The sequence below is a fragment of the Sphaerodactylus townsendi genome, linkage group LG07 (genome assembly GCF_021028975.2).
Source record: "Sphaerodactylus townsendi isolate TG3544 linkage group LG07, MPM_Stown_v2.3, whole genome shotgun sequence".
NCBI classification, from domain to species: Eukaryota; Metazoa; Chordata; class Lepidosauria; order Squamata; family Sphaerodactylidae; genus Sphaerodactylus; species Sphaerodactylus townsendi.
The window spans coordinates 11,147,581-11,165,625 of record NC_059431.1 but is presented as its reverse complement, the minus strand read 5'-3'; the positions used below and the strand labels follow the sequence as shown (position 1 = coordinate 11,165,625).

Below are 18,045 nucleotides of genomic sequence, written 5' to 3'. Positions count from 1 at the left end.
CTCTCCACATTCCAATCTGTTTTGTGGATTAGGGACTTCTTGTCTGGATGTTCCCAGAGGGTTAGACTAGGAAATCGAGGGTTTCCTCAGTTCTTACTCTAAATATGGGAACACCATGGGGCTAATGTTGGAGTCCTTTTATTGTTCACCGCTTTATACATATGATTGTACTCCCTGTCTATCGCATGACGTAACACCATTATCAGAATTTACCCGATGAGCTTACAGCGGTGGGTAGGGGCTCATCTCTGGAGAGGGATGGAGTCTGCACCTGCCGGAGTGAGGTGGACCGACTGCTCTCATGGTGCAGGGGAAAATAACCTGGTTCTTAATATACTAACAAGACAAAGGAAGCTTATAGTGGACTCCACCATAGAAGGAATAGCTCAGAAATTCAGCCCTTGACTATAAATGGAGATCCAAGTAGAAGCTGGTGGCTAGTTTTAAATTTCTAGGCGTTATGATTAAAGAAAGGACTTGACCTGGAAGTACAGACTGCCGCAGGTGGTTCAAGAAGGCCCAGCAAAGACTGTACTATCTGAGAGACTTTTAAAGAGGAAACAACAGCTGAATGGAAAACTCCTTGGTGTCCTTTTACTGCTGTGCTATAGAGGAGTGTGTCTTAACCTACTACATGCTTTGTATGGTTCTCCCAGTTGCACAGTGGCAGATAAGAGGAAGCATTCAAAGGGGTGATCACTACTGCACAGAGGAGTTATCGGCTGCCCTCTCCCCTCCTTGAAAGAGGCACTCTATATAATTCCCGAAAGCCTAAAAGCCCAAAATATTCTACTGAGAGACCCGTCTCATCCAGCGCACCTCTCTTTTTTGAACTGTTACCATCAAACTTGAGCGATACAGGTCCTATCAAAACTAGGACAAAGAGGCTTAGAGACAGCTTCTACTCCTAGAGCTGTGGCTATATGAGTGAACTCCAGCTGACTTCGATGTTGATGTGTTTGGGGCTGTGTAGGGATGGAGTGGAGAGAGGAAGAGGAAAGTGAGGGATGGGGAAGTGTGAGTCTGGAATTGTGTGCATCGAGGAATGCTGCTGTAAATTTCGTTCTGCGTGCACAATGACAATAAAATGCTTATGCTTATGCTTATTAAAATATGGATCCTACCAGATTTTTTGCTAGTAGAAAAGGGAAGAGGGCCTTTTAGAAAAGCTGTGCCAAGGTTAATGGGACTGGCATGAACGGAAGTCACTTGGGAAAGAGGATGCCAGGTTGTAGCCAACTTACCATAACTGTGTAGGGTCTTCAAGTCAAAAGACACTGTCAGATGATTTGCGTTTCCTGCCTCTGTGTAGTACCTCTGGACTTCCTTGGTGATCTCCCATCCAAGTGCTAACCAGAGCTGTCCCTGTTTAGCCTCTGAGATCTGATGAGACCAAAATAGCCCAAATAAATAGATGAAGCACAAGAAGAGTTTGGCTTTGCTCTACTTTTAAGAGTCTCAAACCCTTCCTCTCCCTACAACAGACGCCCTGTGGGTTAGATGGGGCTGACAGGTTGCCCAGCAGGCTTCATGTGGAGTAGTGGGGAATCGAACTTGATTCGCTGGAATCTGCTGGTTCTTAATAAATAAAAACCTTCTCCTCTCAGTAATCCATGCACCTAAGCAAGTAGTGAAATTGTGGGTTTTTTTCCTGTTATCTTTCCCCCTTTAGTTACACACAAGGACCTGTGCTTTGTTTTCACTACCATATTTCTTGAACAAATGTCATCTGTGTTCCTGTGCATGTCTCTAGAAATATAATTTCTATTACCACAGTTGCTACCTCGCCCCCTCAGGTAGGGAACTCTAACACAGCCTACAAAGCCTGCTAATTGAACGGAATAATCATAGTTGCACCTGTCACTCAAGAAATCCAATAAGCTCACTAAAAGTCCCAGGAAAGCTGAATATTGGGAGGTGTATCATATAGTTGGCACAATGTGATTCATGGAACTGGGTGAGAAGTGGAAGTGAGCAAGAGACCCCGTCAGTGCAGAAGGAGAACTGCCTTGGTGAAGGCTCAGAACCCGAGGTCCCATCTGTGGCCCTACATTTTTTAGTTCCAACTTGCCCAGCCTGGCCTACAAGATAAGAACATAAGAACATAAGAACTAGCCTGCTGGATCAGACCAGAGTCCATCTAGTCCAGCACTCTGCTACTCACAGTGGCCCACCAGGTGCCTTTGGGATCTCACATGCAGGATGTGAAAAGCAATGGCCTGCTGCTGCTACTGCTGCTCCTGGAGCTACCCTGGTCTGCTAAGGCATTTTGCAATCTCAGATCAAGGAGGAATCAAGATGGGTAGCCATGAATGGAGCTTCTCCTCCACATAAATCTGCCCAAGCCCCGCTTTACAAGTAAAAATGCTGCCTGTGCCTTATCCAGGTTAGTGGCCATCCACCACCTCCTGTGGCAGCATATTCCCAAGCCCACCAATTACACGTTGGTGAAGAGAAGTGTTTCCTTTTATTAGTCCTAATTCTTCCCCAGCATTTTTCAATGAATGCCCCCCCTGGTTCTTGACTATGCACCCTGGCTTCCGGGTAAAGGAGAGAGAAGGAGAAAGAAATGCGTTCAAGCTGCCACCAAAATGAGTTTTGCCCCCACAAAGTGATAGCATCCCTATTGGTTCTGGTGGGTTTTCCGGGCTGTGTGGCTGTGGTCTGGTGGATCTGGTGGACACAGTGTGTAACAGACTTCCCTCTGTGATACACCTCTGAAGATGCCAGCCACAAATGCAGGCAAAACTTTAGGAACAAGATCCGCCGGACGCACAGCCACACAGCCCGGAAAACCCACCAGAACCAGTTGAATCCAGCCGTGAAAGCCTTCGACATGGCATCCCTATTGTTTGAAAGTGGATCTTACTATTCCGCACAGTAAAATCCAGCTGCAAAGTGCATTGAAAGTGGATTGAAAGTGTCTTATTCTGCATGTGCGGAAGGGGCCTTCAAGTGCCCTATAATCATGGTGACCTATTTTACAAGACGATTTTAAGGACTGTAAATATATCACAGTGTATATCATATGTATGGGCTCTGTCTCTCTATATGTACAAGAGACGGAGAACAATAGCAGTATGTCGGCGCAAATGTGAGTGGCGATTCCGTGCCTGGTTATTCTATGTGGCATCACAGCTCTCTGTCCCCTTACCATAGATTCTAATTCGGGATGGTGTTCTTGCTAAAAGTAGAATGTGAAATGCGGAAGGGCAAAGGTGTAGGATGAAATAAAGTAATTGAAAAATTGTAATTCTCACCGAGGGGTACCTGGCAATTAACTTCCTTCTCCTCCAGGGATCGGCAAGGTTCTTTCAGGTAATTCCGTCACATTTTTAAAAAATGAGTTCCCGGTGATTGTCCTGGATTGCTGCACCTTATTTATTTTATCTCTCAAAGCTAAGAAAAATGAGCACATTTCCCCAAAATGGGCTTGGGAGGGTGTCACTCTGCTTACAGGTGCACGGTCAGTCAAGTAAAATTATTCTTTTTACCCCCCTCTTGCCCTCAATGAACTTGGGGTGAGGTTTACAAGGGTTTCCCCATCATTCTCACAACAATGCGGTGAGGTAGGTTAGATGGAGGGGTACGGATTGGTCTCAGCTCACACAGTTAGCTTCAAGACATAAGAACATAAGAACATAAGAACTAGCCAGCTGGATCAGACCAGAGTCCATCTAGTCCAGCACTCACAGTGGCCCACCAGGTGCCTTTGGGAGCTCATGTGCAGGATGGGAAAGCAATGGCCTTCTGCTGCTGCTGCTCCTGAGCACCTGGTCTGCAAAGGCATTTGCAATCTCAGATCAAGATTGGTAGCCATAGATCGACTTCTCCCCCATAAATCTGTCCAAGCCCTTTTTAAAGCTATCCAGGTTAGTGGCCATCACCACCTCCTGTGGCAGCATATTCCAAACACCAATCACACGTTGTGTGAAGGGGCCTTTCCCCACTCTCCTCGTTCCCCTCTATGCCGCGCGCTGCTCTCAGCAGCATCCCAAGCGATCGGCCATCCCGACCCATCGCTAGACCCATCAAAGCCGTTATGAGAAGAAGCGCCTGGGATGCCTCTTGCTGAGGAAGCGACAGCAGCAGCTTTGAAGTGACTCGCTGTCGCCGCCCTCTCAGTGAAGTGCGGCGGACCCCAGCTACTCTCCTCGAGTAGCGCGGGGCTTAAGGTAAGTGGGGAAAGGCCCAAGAAGTGTTTCCTTTAATTAGTCCTAATTCTTCCCCCCAGCATTTTCAATGTATGCCCCCTGGTTCTAATATTGTGAGAAAGAGAGAAAAATGTATCTTTGTCAACATTTTCTATCTCATGCATAATTTTATAGACTTCAATCATATCCCCCCTCAGACGTCTCCTCTCCAAACTAAAGAGTCCCAAACGCTGCAGCCTCTCCTCATAAGGAAGGCGCTCCAGTCCCTCAATCATCCTTGTTGCCCTTCTCTGCACTTTTTCTATCTCCTCAAAATCCTTTTTGAGATGCGGCGACCAGAACTGAACACAGTACTCCAAGTGCTCCAAGACTTTATGCTCCTTGGCACTAACCTAAGAAGAAGAGGAAAAGGAGGAAGAATTTGGATTTATACCCTGGCTTTCTCTCCTATAAGAAGACTCAAAGGGGCCTACAAGCTCCTTTCCCTTCCTCTCCCCACAACAGACACCTTGTGAGGTAGGCAGAGGCGTACCTAGGCAAACCTGAGCCCCCGGGCAAAACCTGAGTTTGGTGCCCCCCCCCCCCATGGGCGCCCACCCTCCGCCACCACGACCAAACAATGATTTTTTACACCAGGTCATTTTCTAAATCATCATCATATTATGAAAATGCCCCAACTCACAAATCGGAAGACAGCAATAGTCTGCTTTTAAAATGTTTATTTACTACTGTGAAAACTGCTTTAGAAAATAACTTAGAAAACTTAGTCTTAGAACAACTTAAAATAATTTACTCTTTAGAAAATAACTTAACTTGCAATACTCAGAATAAAACACAAGATTTTTGGAAGATAAGTTTGAGGTAGTCTTCCATGGTATGGATTTGTTAATGTCACAAACCTTAGTCATAGAAAAACTTAAAATAATTTACTCTTTAGAAAATAACTTAACTTGCAATACTCAGAATAAAACACAAGGATTTTTGGAAGATAAGTTTGAGGTAGCCTCACTGGAAAGCATGAAGCAATACACACCGCATTGCACCCCAAAGCAGATTTGTTGACAGTTTGCCCTCACTCCCTAAAAATCAAGCCACACAGTTCAGGAAGAAGTGGATGCCCATTCATAATGAGCTAGTGTCCCCACCAAGAAAATAGTTTAAGTATCTCCAAAAAACAAGCCAGGTAAGATGACATTTATCTCTCCACTCTCCTCCTTGCTGCTGTTTATGGTACAGGTACAGATCTCTCAAGTTCATGAAAGGTCCCACAGAGCACACAAAACATCTACTCCAGTCCACAAGATCACTTTGAAGCAATACAACAATGCTGCTGCCATTTTCACTGGGGTCCTCTAAACTGGAGCAAAATTAGAATCACTGTTCACTTCACATGACAAACCAGGAAAGCATTACCTCAACAGAAAAGGCATGAAGTTCCCAATAGGCAGCACACTGAAACGCATGAAAGCTGACTGAATAATGCTCTCAGCTATCTGCCATTCTTAGCTACCATATCATTCATCCACAGTTGCTGACCCGTGAACACTGAGTTTCTTCTGTAGGATCATCATCAGCATGGCCTGGAGCCACAAAGGAACCTCCCCTTCCATGACTGATTCCAATCCCCTTTGGAAACTATCTTAAGCTGGTGATCCCTGACATCCTGTGGCAGGGGGTTACACAAGCCTAATTACTCTTTACCAGAAATGCTACGTTTGTTTTTTTGGAACATGGGTAATCCTTGTGCCGCCATCCACCTGTCCCAGAGATGCCAACCCCAAAAGTAGGGCCTGGAAACCTCCCAGAATTATGAGGCTCCTCTTTAGACTACAGATATCAGTTTCCTTGAAGTGAGAGATAGCTGCTTAGGGGAACTGACTCTAGGGAATCACAGCCCTATTTCATTCCCTCCCCTCTTCCCAAACTCCCCAAATCTCCAGGAGTCCCCAACCCGAAGGGAACAAGGTCATTCCATCCCATCTCTCTCTTTTGCATCCTTGAATTGCTTCAGGTCCTCAAAGGGAAGCCCCTTCTCTCCCCCACCCCACTGATGCAAACAGGTCACTGATGCAAGAGAGGAAGAAGCCACAGTCCGGGGAGTCTCAGCCCCTCTGGAACAGGTGTGTGAAAGCAGGCGTAAAGAGAGGGGTGCTGCTGAGCCTTACCTGCTGATTGTTTAATAGCTTAGGTGCTGGGCGGACTGCCCTCCCGTCGCATGACTCAAAGTCGGCGCCCGCTCGTCGCGTGACCCTCAGGCCGCCGTCCAGTAGCCTCCCCTCCTCTTCTGACTGACTCCTGGCTGGCGCACAGCGGCAGCTCCATGAGCACTTGGCGTAAAGTCCATGCCGCGGGCCGGGGCGGTGGAACGGAAGGAAGCGGCGGCCTCACGGTTCTGGGCGCCCGCCGCGCCGTCCAACTTAGGGCAGCGCAGCAGGAGGGTGCTTGACCTCCGCGGCCCCTGCCCTGGAGCAGCTGCGCTGCCACCCCGAGTCCCCAGATCATGCCACGCTGCGGCGCCGGCCGGTAACGGCAGCCATCCCCTTCCTGAGCCAGCCCGGTCGCTTCCCGAGTTTGCTCTCTGATGGCGGCCCTAAGTTGAACGGCGGCTCAGAACGATGAGCGCCAGCAACACAGTTCCAAGAGGTGGTGGAACTTTACAAGCGTGAGCGGCCTCACAGTTCTCGAGCGCTTGCCGCCAGCCGCTGCCGAACTCGCAGAAGGTGAGCAGGAGGCGGTGGAAGCGGCAGCGGCCTCGCGGTTCTTGGGCGCCGCCGCCCGCCCGTCCAACTTAGGGCCGCTCATCAGAGAGAGAGCAACCGGAAGCAACTGGGCAGACGCCTTGTAGGCGAAGAGCATGATTTGGGGACAGCTGGCATGATTTGGGGGGGGACTCGAGGTGGTGGCGGCAGCTGCTTCCGGAGCAGGAGCCGTGAGTGCCGCCTGGTTTGCCAGGCAAACGGCCTCAGGGAAGGCGATCCATGCGCTGCCTTCCAGGAATAACTGGCGGCCCGACGAGGGCAGAAAGGGGAAGATGGTGGAAGCGGGGTCAGGGACAGCCCTTGCGACTGAACTCAGCGGGAGGCGGGCAGCTCTCCCATCCTGGAGTTTGACTTCCGGTTAGTCCAGGCTGATCCGGGTGAAGCTTTGTGGGCTGGCGGCCAGGTCCAGGAGAGTGGGCGCGGCCGCATTTCCGGACATTTTGTCAGCCTCTAATGCGTGACCAACAATTGCTACGCCCAAGGCAGCTGCCCCCTCTGCCCTATGGGAGGTCCGCCTCTGGAGGTAGGTGGGGCAGAGAGTGTTCTGAGAGAACTGTGATTAGCCCAAGGCCACTCAGCAGGAATGTAGGAGTGCAGAAACACACCTAGTTCACCAGATAAGCCTCTGCCACTCAGGTGGAGGAGTGGGAAATCAAATCCAGTTCTGCAGATCAGACTCCCCCTGCTCTTAACCACTACACCATGCAGTGACATTGCTGACATTGCCAAGGGAAGTTCTAGGAATTGCCAGAAACTCTGTGGTAAAACCATATGTTAAAACTGTGGTCTATGTCAGCTCTTGGAAAGAGCGAGTTTTGGGACTTTTCACCAGAGTGAGAGTAAGTTGTAGAAGCCATTTTGACCATCTTGTCATCAGTGATGTGATGATGTCACTTTGGTGTATACTGGAAATGACATCACTGTGTTATGAATGCCAGAGGCCTCGGAGTTCATTTACTACCCATAAATGTCCCCCACACAGTTGTCAAGAGGTACCCCCCAAGCCTAACTCTTCTATACTCTCTCCCATAAAGATGCGAGTATGGTCAGTTGAGGTGCAGTGGTTGAGGAAATTGTATGCTTCCGCATTAGAATATAGTCCCAAACAAATATGAGAATTCTTATTCATTTTTACACGCTGTCTTAGTCAAAACCATTATTTTGTGCATTATTGGTCATGGTACTTTGATACAAGAGCATTTCTAGTTCGTTGAACCTATCATCGATACTTGCCTTTTGACAACTGCCTCGTATTTTTTTCTTGGCAAAATGGCTGACTGGGTGGGAGCGGGCCTGTCTCCTTCTGGAGAGAACTCCCCACATTGTTATTTTAAATCCAATTGCTGTTGCTGGGTCATGGGTCCACCTGACAGCTGATCCAGGCCAGCAAACCGGATGCAGGTAAGGGAGGCTTGCAGCCCGCTTCCAGCCCAATCCTGTAGCCCAACTGGCACCAGCAGGGAAACTAGGCTAACAGAGGGTGGGCAGGCACCACTGGCATGGTGAACAGGGAAGGCCAGCCGGGAGTAAAGGTATGTAATTGAGTTGGGTGCCAATCTATATATATATATATAAATCTAACAGTGTGTTTGTCCCTGATGGTCTCCCTCAGAAGCTGCTGGATGGATCGCCCCCAAATTTTCACGGGGCGTTCCTCCCTGTTGCAGGAAGGTAATCGGACCTTCAAATCGCCGAAAGTCCATACCTGAGTCAGGTAAAACGTCCTTTTCCTGGAGCACCAGGCCATGAAGCTGGCTCTGTTTAACTGTCACCCTTAGAATGTTTGTGTAGCCTGTCTGTCCGTGGCCTGAGGGCTTGGTATGAGGGCTTAGGATGTTCCCACAGATGACCAGAGATGAGCAGTGAAAACAGTAAATAGGTAATACGAGTGGAAGTGAAACACATACACACTTTGCCATCTGAGACGTAAGGTGGGGGTTCCCCCACACTCATACGCAGGTAACTTTCACTCTCTGTGCCTCACCCACTGCTACCACACAACACACATACTCTCATACACATCCAGCTCATCCTCACACACCTCACTCTGCCCTCCCTCACATCCAACCACCACTTACCCACTTCCTCACCCATATTCGCCACAGCTCTCTTTTACTAAAAGCAAGCTGGAGTTTGCCTTTTTCTTCTAAGACAATCCGCGGGGTGGGGGCAAACCAACACCACCGGCTCTGCTTCTTTTGCACATGGCCCTTTAAGAACCCAGAGAGCTGGCCTCGATCTGAGCGCCTCGCCACCCTGCCTCTGCTGCCTGACTGGGATAGCCTCCTTGCCCCAGTTCTGCCTTCCCCAAGCCAGGACTGTGCGTGTCAACCAGCTTCATGGACAGCGGGATTCTCACTCTGGACAGTTCTGTTGTGGAATGGGAAGGGTTACCTTATACCAGGGGTAGGGAACCTGTGGCTCTCCAGATGTTCAGGAACTACAATTCCCATCAGCCCCTACCAGCATGGCCAATTGGCCATGCTGACAGAGGCTGATGGGAATTGTAGTTCCTGAACATCTGGAGAGCCGCAGGTTCCATACCCCTGCCTTATACTAAAAAAACAAGACAGCACCATATACTGATGTGCATTGAAAAGGGAAAGAGGGATTCCATTTGACCACCCCAAAAGGCTATGCTGGGGATCATCGGACCTGCATGGACATCTGTGTGGGTTGCGGACTGTGATGAGAAGGACAATTGCCACAGCAACGCGTGGCCGGGCCCACTAGTGTTATATAATGTTGCATAATTAAATAATGCCAAATGTCTTTTTCCTTTCAAACGGATTGGAGGGGGGTAGCAGAGTTGGAGGAACTAGGACCCAGGCACAGCAGTGCTAGGTAGGCACTAGGACCCAGGCAGAGTTTTCTATCACAAAGAAGGCCTGGTATGCCTGGTATGTAGAGGAAATTACAAACTTAATTACATCTTTATGTGGGGAAGAGTATACCACCAGAGGCGTAGCAAGGGGGAAAAGTGCCCGGTGCACTGGTGAGCTTGTATATCTAATCTGGAGGAACCGGGTTTGATTCCCAGCTCTGCCGCTTGAGCTGTGGAGCCTTATCTGGGGAATTCAGATTAGCCTGTGCACCCCCACACACGCCAGCTGGGTGACCTTGGGCTAGTCACAGCTTCTCGGAGCTCTCTCAGCCCCACCTACCTCACAGGGTGTTTGTTGTGAGGGGGGAAGGGCAAGGAGATTGTCAGCCCCTTTGAGTCTCCTACAGGAGAGAAAGGGGGGATATAAATCCAAACTCTTCTTCTTCTTCCTCTGCCCCGTCCCACCCCAGAATGCCCCATCTCGCCCTGGAATGCCCCTGCCACGCACCCATGGGGGTGCATGCCCGGTGTGTCATGCCCCCACGTCCCCTTGGAGCTACGCCTCTGTATACCACCATCAGAGATTCAGTAGCCAGTCTTATGTTGTAGCGCAGTAGTTCTCAAACCATGGGTCAGATCCAAAAAGTTGGTTGTGACCATCTCACAGATGGTTCGTGAGGGCAAGAGTCAGGAGAAGGAATAGAGTGAGCTGGTAGATGAAGATCGGGGAGGTTTTCTATGATGGGTAATTTGCTCATGAAATACAACCAGTTGCTCAACAGTGTAATCTTGTCATAATCCGCAGTGAATCCCAGTGAGAAATATGGACTATAAATAATGTCCATAATCGTAAATATGTATAAATACAAAAGAAAAAGAAAATATACACTTATTTACCAAAAATGAGGGAGGTGGTACCACATGGAATTCCAGATTGAGGGAATATAAGGGAGAGTGGATGGTGTCATCTCATAAACTAGAACCAGGGGGCATTCATTGAATATGCTGGGGGGAAGAATTAGGACTAATAAAAGGAAACACTTCTTCACGCAACGTGTGATTGGTGTTTGGAATGTGCTGCCACAGGAGGTGGTGATGGCCACTTACCTGGATAGCTTTAAAAGGGGCTTGGACAGATTTATGGAGGAGAAGTCAATCTATGGCTGCCAATCTTGATCCTCCTTGATCTCAGATTTCAAATGCCTTAGCAGACCAGGTGCTTGGGAGCAACAGCCGCAGAAGGCCATTGCGTTCACATCCTGCAGGTGAGCTCCCAAAGGCACCTGGTGGGCCACTGCGAGTAGCAGAGAGCTGGACTAGATGGACTCTGGTCTGATCCAGCAGGCTTGTTCTTATGTTCTTATGTTCTTAAAAGCATTCAGGAAGTATTCTATATTTAGGAAGCATTGCTTAAAATAATCAGGTAGTACTTCTTAAAAGTATCCCACCCTACAGTTGCAAAAAGTATTTCTTGGGTTTCTGTTAAAAGTTGTTTTAAGATTAGAATTGACCAAAGCCCAAGTAGGGAGCGGAAGAGACGTTTTCCCTCTTTTCTTCAGTATTTTTGCCTTCAGTGTTTTTATGCGGAGATTTATACACAGTCAACCAAACCAGCAACTGGCAAGGATCACACATGTAAAGATGTCTTAATCTTAAATATAATTAGATATAATACCACATGTGGCGCTGTATGATTAGTAAAATATATGATCATTAGTTATTAGATTAATGTGTCTACTTGTGTAACGGGAAGCCATTTGCAGGCAGAAATGAAATAGCTCAATTTGCTGTAATTGACTGATCTCCCATAGAGATTACGATGCATTTAGCAACTTCAATAGATGTGGGAAGCATGCAAAATCCACACTCCGCCTTCGTAAGGAACCCTCAGACACGGGTGGCAGGGTCCATATCAGGGGTGCCCAAATTTTTTTACCAAACTAGGTGAATCACTAATACATCACATGACTTTTTAAAATGTGGGAATCAACCATAACTCATATTCTTCTGGAATGCTGTCTTCACAGTAACCTGCGCATGATTTTAATTCACCCTCTGCTGCTTCCAAGACTTGAGCACTCCAAGTCCCAGACCACTCGCTTTCTGCTAAGTGACTGTAATCCATCGATCACCTTGGCAGTGGCTAAATTCTTGGAAAGCATTTTAAACACCCGTATTTAAATGTTTTTAAAGTTTTCTCTTTTAAATGGAAATATGCTAATAATTTATATGCCATTAAAGGTTAAAATGAAATGAAATGAAAAAATGTGGGAATTATTATAGATGGTTTTTTTTTAAAAAAGGAAATACTGCGCATCTTTTGTGCTAAATCTCTACCGTATCTCAAGATGTGTCATGTTCATCCAGGAAAAGTTTTGCAAAGTAAAAAGCGAGTATATCACTCCAAGTTTCCATATCCCTCCTGAAAAAACGTCTCATTTCCAAAAAGGAAGACTCACAGGAAGAGGAAAGTATATTTATAAGAGTTAAATAAAGCAAACTGGAGTGAAAACAGATACCGATTCCCTTTCCAGATTTAAAAAGTCAGTTTATCCCCTGAGCGTAGATCCAAAGGATTAATTAGTCCTCATATTATCCTTTTTTGCAATGATCAGTATTTTAGAAAATATATAAGAACTAGCCTGCTGGATCAGACCAGAGTCCATCCAGTCCAGCACTCTGCTACTCGCAGTGGCCCACCAGGTGCCTTTGGGAGCTCACATGCAGGATGTGAAAGCAATGGCCTGCTGCTGCTGCTGCTACTCCTGAGCACCTGGTCTGCTAAGGCATTTGCAATCTCAGATCAACGAGGATCAAGATTGGTAGCCATAGATATTTGGTGCAATCAGCCTTCTTTGCAATTCATGTTGAAATATATGCATCTGTGCCTTTAAGAGAAATTGTAACAGCCAACTTCCTGCCCCAGTTTCAATCTGCACAGGCAGCCTTCCGCTGCTTCTCTACTTGGTCAGTCATGTTTTGCAATAATAAATATAGAAGAAGAAGATTTTGGATTTATAACCCCCTTTTTCTCCTGTAGGAGATTCAAAGGGGCTGACAATCTCCTTTCCTTTCCCCCCCTCCTTTCCCTTCCCTTCCCTTCCCCTTCCCCCCCCCCCGTGAGGTGGGTGGGGCTGAGAGACTTCCATAGAGCTGTGACTGGCCCAAGGTCACCCAGCTGGCATGTGTTGGAGTGCACAGGCTAATCTAGGTCCCCAGATAAGCCTCCACAGCTGAAGTGGTAAAGCAGGGAATCAAACCCGGTTCTCCACATTAGAGTGCAGCTGCTCTTAACCACTATGCCATTTTATGAACCATCATGAGCCAATCTATGAGGATGAGTTTTCTGGATATATGTATGACATGGATTTGTGTTTCCTAAACACAACATGAGTAAGTTACAATGTGGTACATGACCAGTGGAATATTTCATTCTCCCTTAAAGGCATATAACATTTTTCTCTTGATGTGTGAGTCAGCGTTCGCTTGGACCATTCATTGAAACTGTAATAAAATTATTTTGTTGTTACACAACAGCTGTACCAACAGAGTAAGTTTTTGCCCCAACATAATCCAGCATGCTTCACTAGGATACTGTCACCCTGCAGGTTTCCTAGACTGACTAGCATTTGAACCCAAATCCGGTTCAGCCACCATGTCTAAGGACTCCTGTACTAAGAGAGCCAGCATGGGGTAGTGGTTAAGAGCAGGCGCACTCTAATCTGGAAAACTGGGTTTGATTCCCTAGTCTGCCACTTGAGCAGTGGAGGTGTATCTGGTGAACCAGATTAGCTTGTGCGCTCCAACACATGCCAGCTGGGTGACCTTGGGCTAGTCACAGTTCTGGGGAAAGAATCTTGTCAGCCATCTTGAGTCTCCTTACAGGAGAGAAAGGTGGGGTATAAATCCAAACTACTACTCCTTCTCCTCCTTCTTTTTCTGATATACAGCACCTCAAACACTTCCACAATTTACTAATCTAAATTTTAGAAGATTAGGATATAGCCTAGGGCCACCAGCCTCCTGCCATATGGGAAGACTTCAGTTGACAGGTTTGACTTCATCCTGTAATGAAACTGATTGGCTGAATGTGTCATTTGTTATAGTTGCTTCTTCTGGAGTTGACAGCAAATATTCAGTAGCAAGCAACCCTTCAGACAAGTTTCAGAGGATAATCATGGTGGTCTGCAATAATAATAATAATAATAATAATAATAATAATAATAATAATAATAATAATAATAATAATAATAATAATGAGAAGAAGAAGAAGAAGAAGAAGAAGAAGAAGAAGAGGAGGAGGAGGAGGAGGAAATTTGGATTTATATCCCCCCTTTCTCTCCTGTAGGAAACTCAAAGGGGCTGACAATCTCCTTGCCCTTCCCCCCTCACAACAAACACCCTGTGAGGTGTGATCTGAGGAAGAGAAGAAGAAGAAGAAGAAGAAGAAGAAGAAGAAGAAGAAGAAGAAGAAGAGGAGGAGGAGGAGGAGGAGGAGGAGGAGGAGGAGGAGGAGGAGGAGTTTGGATTTTTATCCCCCCTTTCTCTCCTGTAAGGAGACTCAAAGGGGCTTACAATCTTCTTGCCCTTCCCCCCTCACAACAAACACTCTGTGAGGTAGGTGGGGCTGAGAGAGCTCCGAGAAGCTGTGACTAGCCCAAGGTCACCCATGCTAATCCAAATTCCCCAGATAAGCCTCCACAGCTCAGGCGGCAGAGCTGGGAATCAAACCCGGTTCCTCCAGATCAGATACACGAGCTCTTAACCTCCTACGCCACGGCTGCAAAAGGAGTTTTGGCTCTCAAAAGCTTATCCCCCCCCAAATCTTGCTGGATTCTATGGTGACACTGTAACCCTGCAGAAAAGTGGGTTCCCCCATTCATTTGTGCTTCCCAAATAAGGCGCCCGGTCGAATCTTTACATCTGCATTGCAGGTCTTGACAGCGGGAGGCCCCTCCCCCCGATTTCGATGCCTCCGGCGCGCGTCAAGCCAGAGGAGTTGGCAACGAGATCCGCCAGGCCCCTAAATTACCCACTGACACCTCGTAACGTTTGGAGGTGCGGTTGACTCCCCTCAACCCTTCCCTTCCCCCTTTTTCTTAAATAGGTTTTCCTTATGGTTTTTAATTTAGATTTTTTTTTTTTTTAGCCACAGCGAATAAGCGAACCATTCAAATTGAAACGCCGGAATGAACCGAGCTGCACAATAAACTCAAAGACGCCTAGAGCAAGTTAAGCTATAAACAGGTTTTTAATTTTTTCCCCCCTCTCACTTCCATCTCTCTGGTGTCTGCCTCTGATCGATGGCGTGACAAGGGAGTGTTCCTTCATAAATCCTAAATCCTGAATACTAAATCAGTGAGCAAGAACCAAACTCTGGGTAGACGCTCCTTCTGCCGGCTCTTTACTACTGCGGCTCCTCGGCGTAGATTAGAATACATCTCGCGAAGACAGATAAATAAATAGACAGACAGATGGGGATCGAAGGAGATGGGGAAGCGCACGTCTTTTCGTCGATCGTATATTTGGTTTGAGCAAATTCGGCTGGGGTTCAGCGGATGATATCTTTTGCAGTTGCGTGGTTGTATTTCACGATTATCCCCCCCCTTTTCTCGACTGCGAGTTTGAATTGCCAGAAGAAGCTGGACTTTTTGGTTCCGCTATTGTGGATTTGTACATGGTGATCTCTGGTCAAAGCTTAAAGTCGCCTCTTTCATTCCCAGAAGGAGGAATCTATAAGAATTGAATGCACCAAAGTATTCTTGGCTCCACCGATGAGATTCAGCGCTGATTCCTTAATTGAAATTATATTTCAGCTCACTACAGCTTCCACTCTTACTTCCCAAGAGCAGCAGTGGCGTAGTGGTTAAGAGCAGGTGTATTCTAATCTGGAGGAACCAAGTTTGATTCCCCGCTCTGCCGCTTGAGCTGTGGAGGCTTATCTGGGGAATTCAGATTAGCCTGTGCACTCCAACACATGCCAGCTGGGTGATCTTGGGCTAGTCACAGTTCTTCGGCGCTCTCTCAGCCCCACCCACCTCACAGGGTGTTTGTTGTGAGGGGGGAAGGGAAAGGAGATTGTAAACCCCCTTGAGTCTCTTTGCAGGAGAGAAGGGGGGATATAAATCCAACTCTTCTTCTTCCAACTCTTCAAAGTAATCAAGTTGAATATCAGCAGATTTTGTTTTATTTGTTGGTTTGTTTAAAACATTTGCTAGCTGCCTCTCAACCTTGTGGCACTCAAGTTGGTTCACAATGTAAAATAAAACAACAATTATACAAAAACAATCATACAAATGGTGTTGAGGAAGAAGTTCGAGGATGGCAGAGAGGTATGGAAAACGACTCAAAGGCCCTTTCTACTTACCGTTTGCTGCGCGCTACTCTCCCCAAATAGTGCGTGGTCCAATGGCGCTCCCCACAAGTCCGGGCGGCGACAACGCAGCCGCCCCGACTCTGTGCTCTCACGTCCCCTCAGCGTGTGTCATTTCTGACGCTGAAGAAACGGTACCTTCTGATTGCCCGTGCAGAGCGCGGGGCAGTGGGGAACACGACCCGTGGCGGAAATCGCTTGCGCTGAGAGTAGCGCGCTGCAAACCATAAGTGGGGAAAGGCTCACAGTGATCGCATGGCAATTGAAGCCACTTTGAAAGTGTTTCAGCCGAAAAAATCATTTTTTAAAGAGGATTCACTGAAAACATTTTGAGGCTGCAACTAAAATGTTTTGGAAACCAAAAGGAGCAAAAGCAGTGTGGAACTCCATAGAGGGAATGTTTTATTTCCTGCCTCAAAATGTTTTAAATTGTCTGTGCAGAAAGGGCCATTGCAGAGGTGGAGCGTGAATGGGGTGGTCTGGGGAGAAATGCCCCAGATGGCCGCCGTGCAGTTGTAACCTCTATCTGTGTGTTCTGTGGGGCAGAACTTGGAATGAGTTTGCAACAACAAATTTTAAAAACAAAATGGTTTACTTTCTTAACATATAACATCAAACATAAACATCTAACATCATACTTCAAGGTCCTGTTCAGGTTTCATTTTCAAGTCCTTATATTTACAGTCTACTGATACTGCCAAGTCCAATTCTTCTTTGCAAGTGGGTTGGCTCCTGAAGACTCCAAGGGCTTGATGAACAGGATTCAACATGGTGAAGGTTTCCAGGAGAACTCTCACCCATTACAACCACAAAAAGAAACCCTGAAACAATAAACTCCAACATTACAACATAGCAAGAATAAACAACTACCTTCCCATTAGTTCCCAACAACATTGCAGTTACCTTAACAAGGTGTTAAGGGCTTACAGAAATCAAGGTCCGAGTCTGGTAGCCTCCAAACTACATGAGCTCTGCAGCCTTCTGCTGCTTTGAGTCTCCACCCCTTTCTGGGTCAACCCATTCTGAGCATAGGGGTTACACAGTCATGTGGGGGAACGGCCACACCCCCGCCCCGAGGCAGCAGTGCCTTGCTGCCGCTGCTCCAGGGCTCTAAAAGCCCCTTCTTCCCTCTCCCCACCCCTCCCCAACCCGGATTGTTTCCACGGGCTCCAATTGTTGCCTGAACGGGTAAAAGGCGCACATCGAAATGAGAAAAAGGAAAACGGGTTCCTTTATTATTTATTTATTTATTTTTATGTATTAATTGTATAGGCCGCCTCATCCCCGAAGGGCTCGAGGCGGCTCACAATACGGCTGTTCTCCCGAACAGCAATCAACAGCATAAAGTCAACAACATAAAACACTGAACCCATTAAAACCTATGCAGCGATTACAAACAGCAAAAAGCTATAAATTAAGACAACCAAGGTTTTTATAAACAAAAGTTGTTTAAAAACAGGCACCCGGTCTAAGGCTAAAAAGAAAGGGAGGGAGTAGGCCGGGCTCGCGATGGAATCCATAAATCAGGCCCAACCGTAATAAAAGATGGAACCCGGCAGCCTCAGTTTCAGTGGGGGGAGGCAGAACCACGGCTGGCCCCTCCAAAAGCCCGGTGGAATAGCTCCGTCTTGCAGGCCCTGCGGAACTCACCCGTTATACGTCTGCTGTGCAGAATCTGCCTGTGTTAGAGCCATCAGGGTCTTCCCAGAAGCCCTAAGACGAAGAGAACTTTGCCTGACTTGACCTGATCAAGAGATCGCACAAGGTGTTTTGGATCGGTCATGATTATTTCATTTACGGGTGCACTGAGCGAAGCTGATGCTGCAAACCTCCGATTTCCTTTTCGTATTAATGCCGAATTTATGCACAATACTGGGGAGAAAAAACCCGCCGAGCTCCAGAGTGTGGCGGGAGCTCCTGCTTAATCGGCTCGCG

At 47.3% G+C, this 18,045-nt stretch overlaps 1 long non-coding RNA gene across 1 annotated transcript; it reads left to right on the top strand.

The window, feature by feature from the left end:
- The first annotated feature begins 381 nt into the window (after positions 1 to 381).
- LOC125436135 lies at positions 382 to 17,397 on the top strand. The gene is made up of 3 exons (XR_007245002.1): positions 382 to 531; positions 15,054 to 15,056; positions 17,383 to 17,397. It is a non-coding gene; the product is annotated as an uncharacterized LOC125436135 (long non-coding RNA).
- The last annotated feature ends 648 nt before the right edge of the window (positions 17,398 to 18,045 follow it).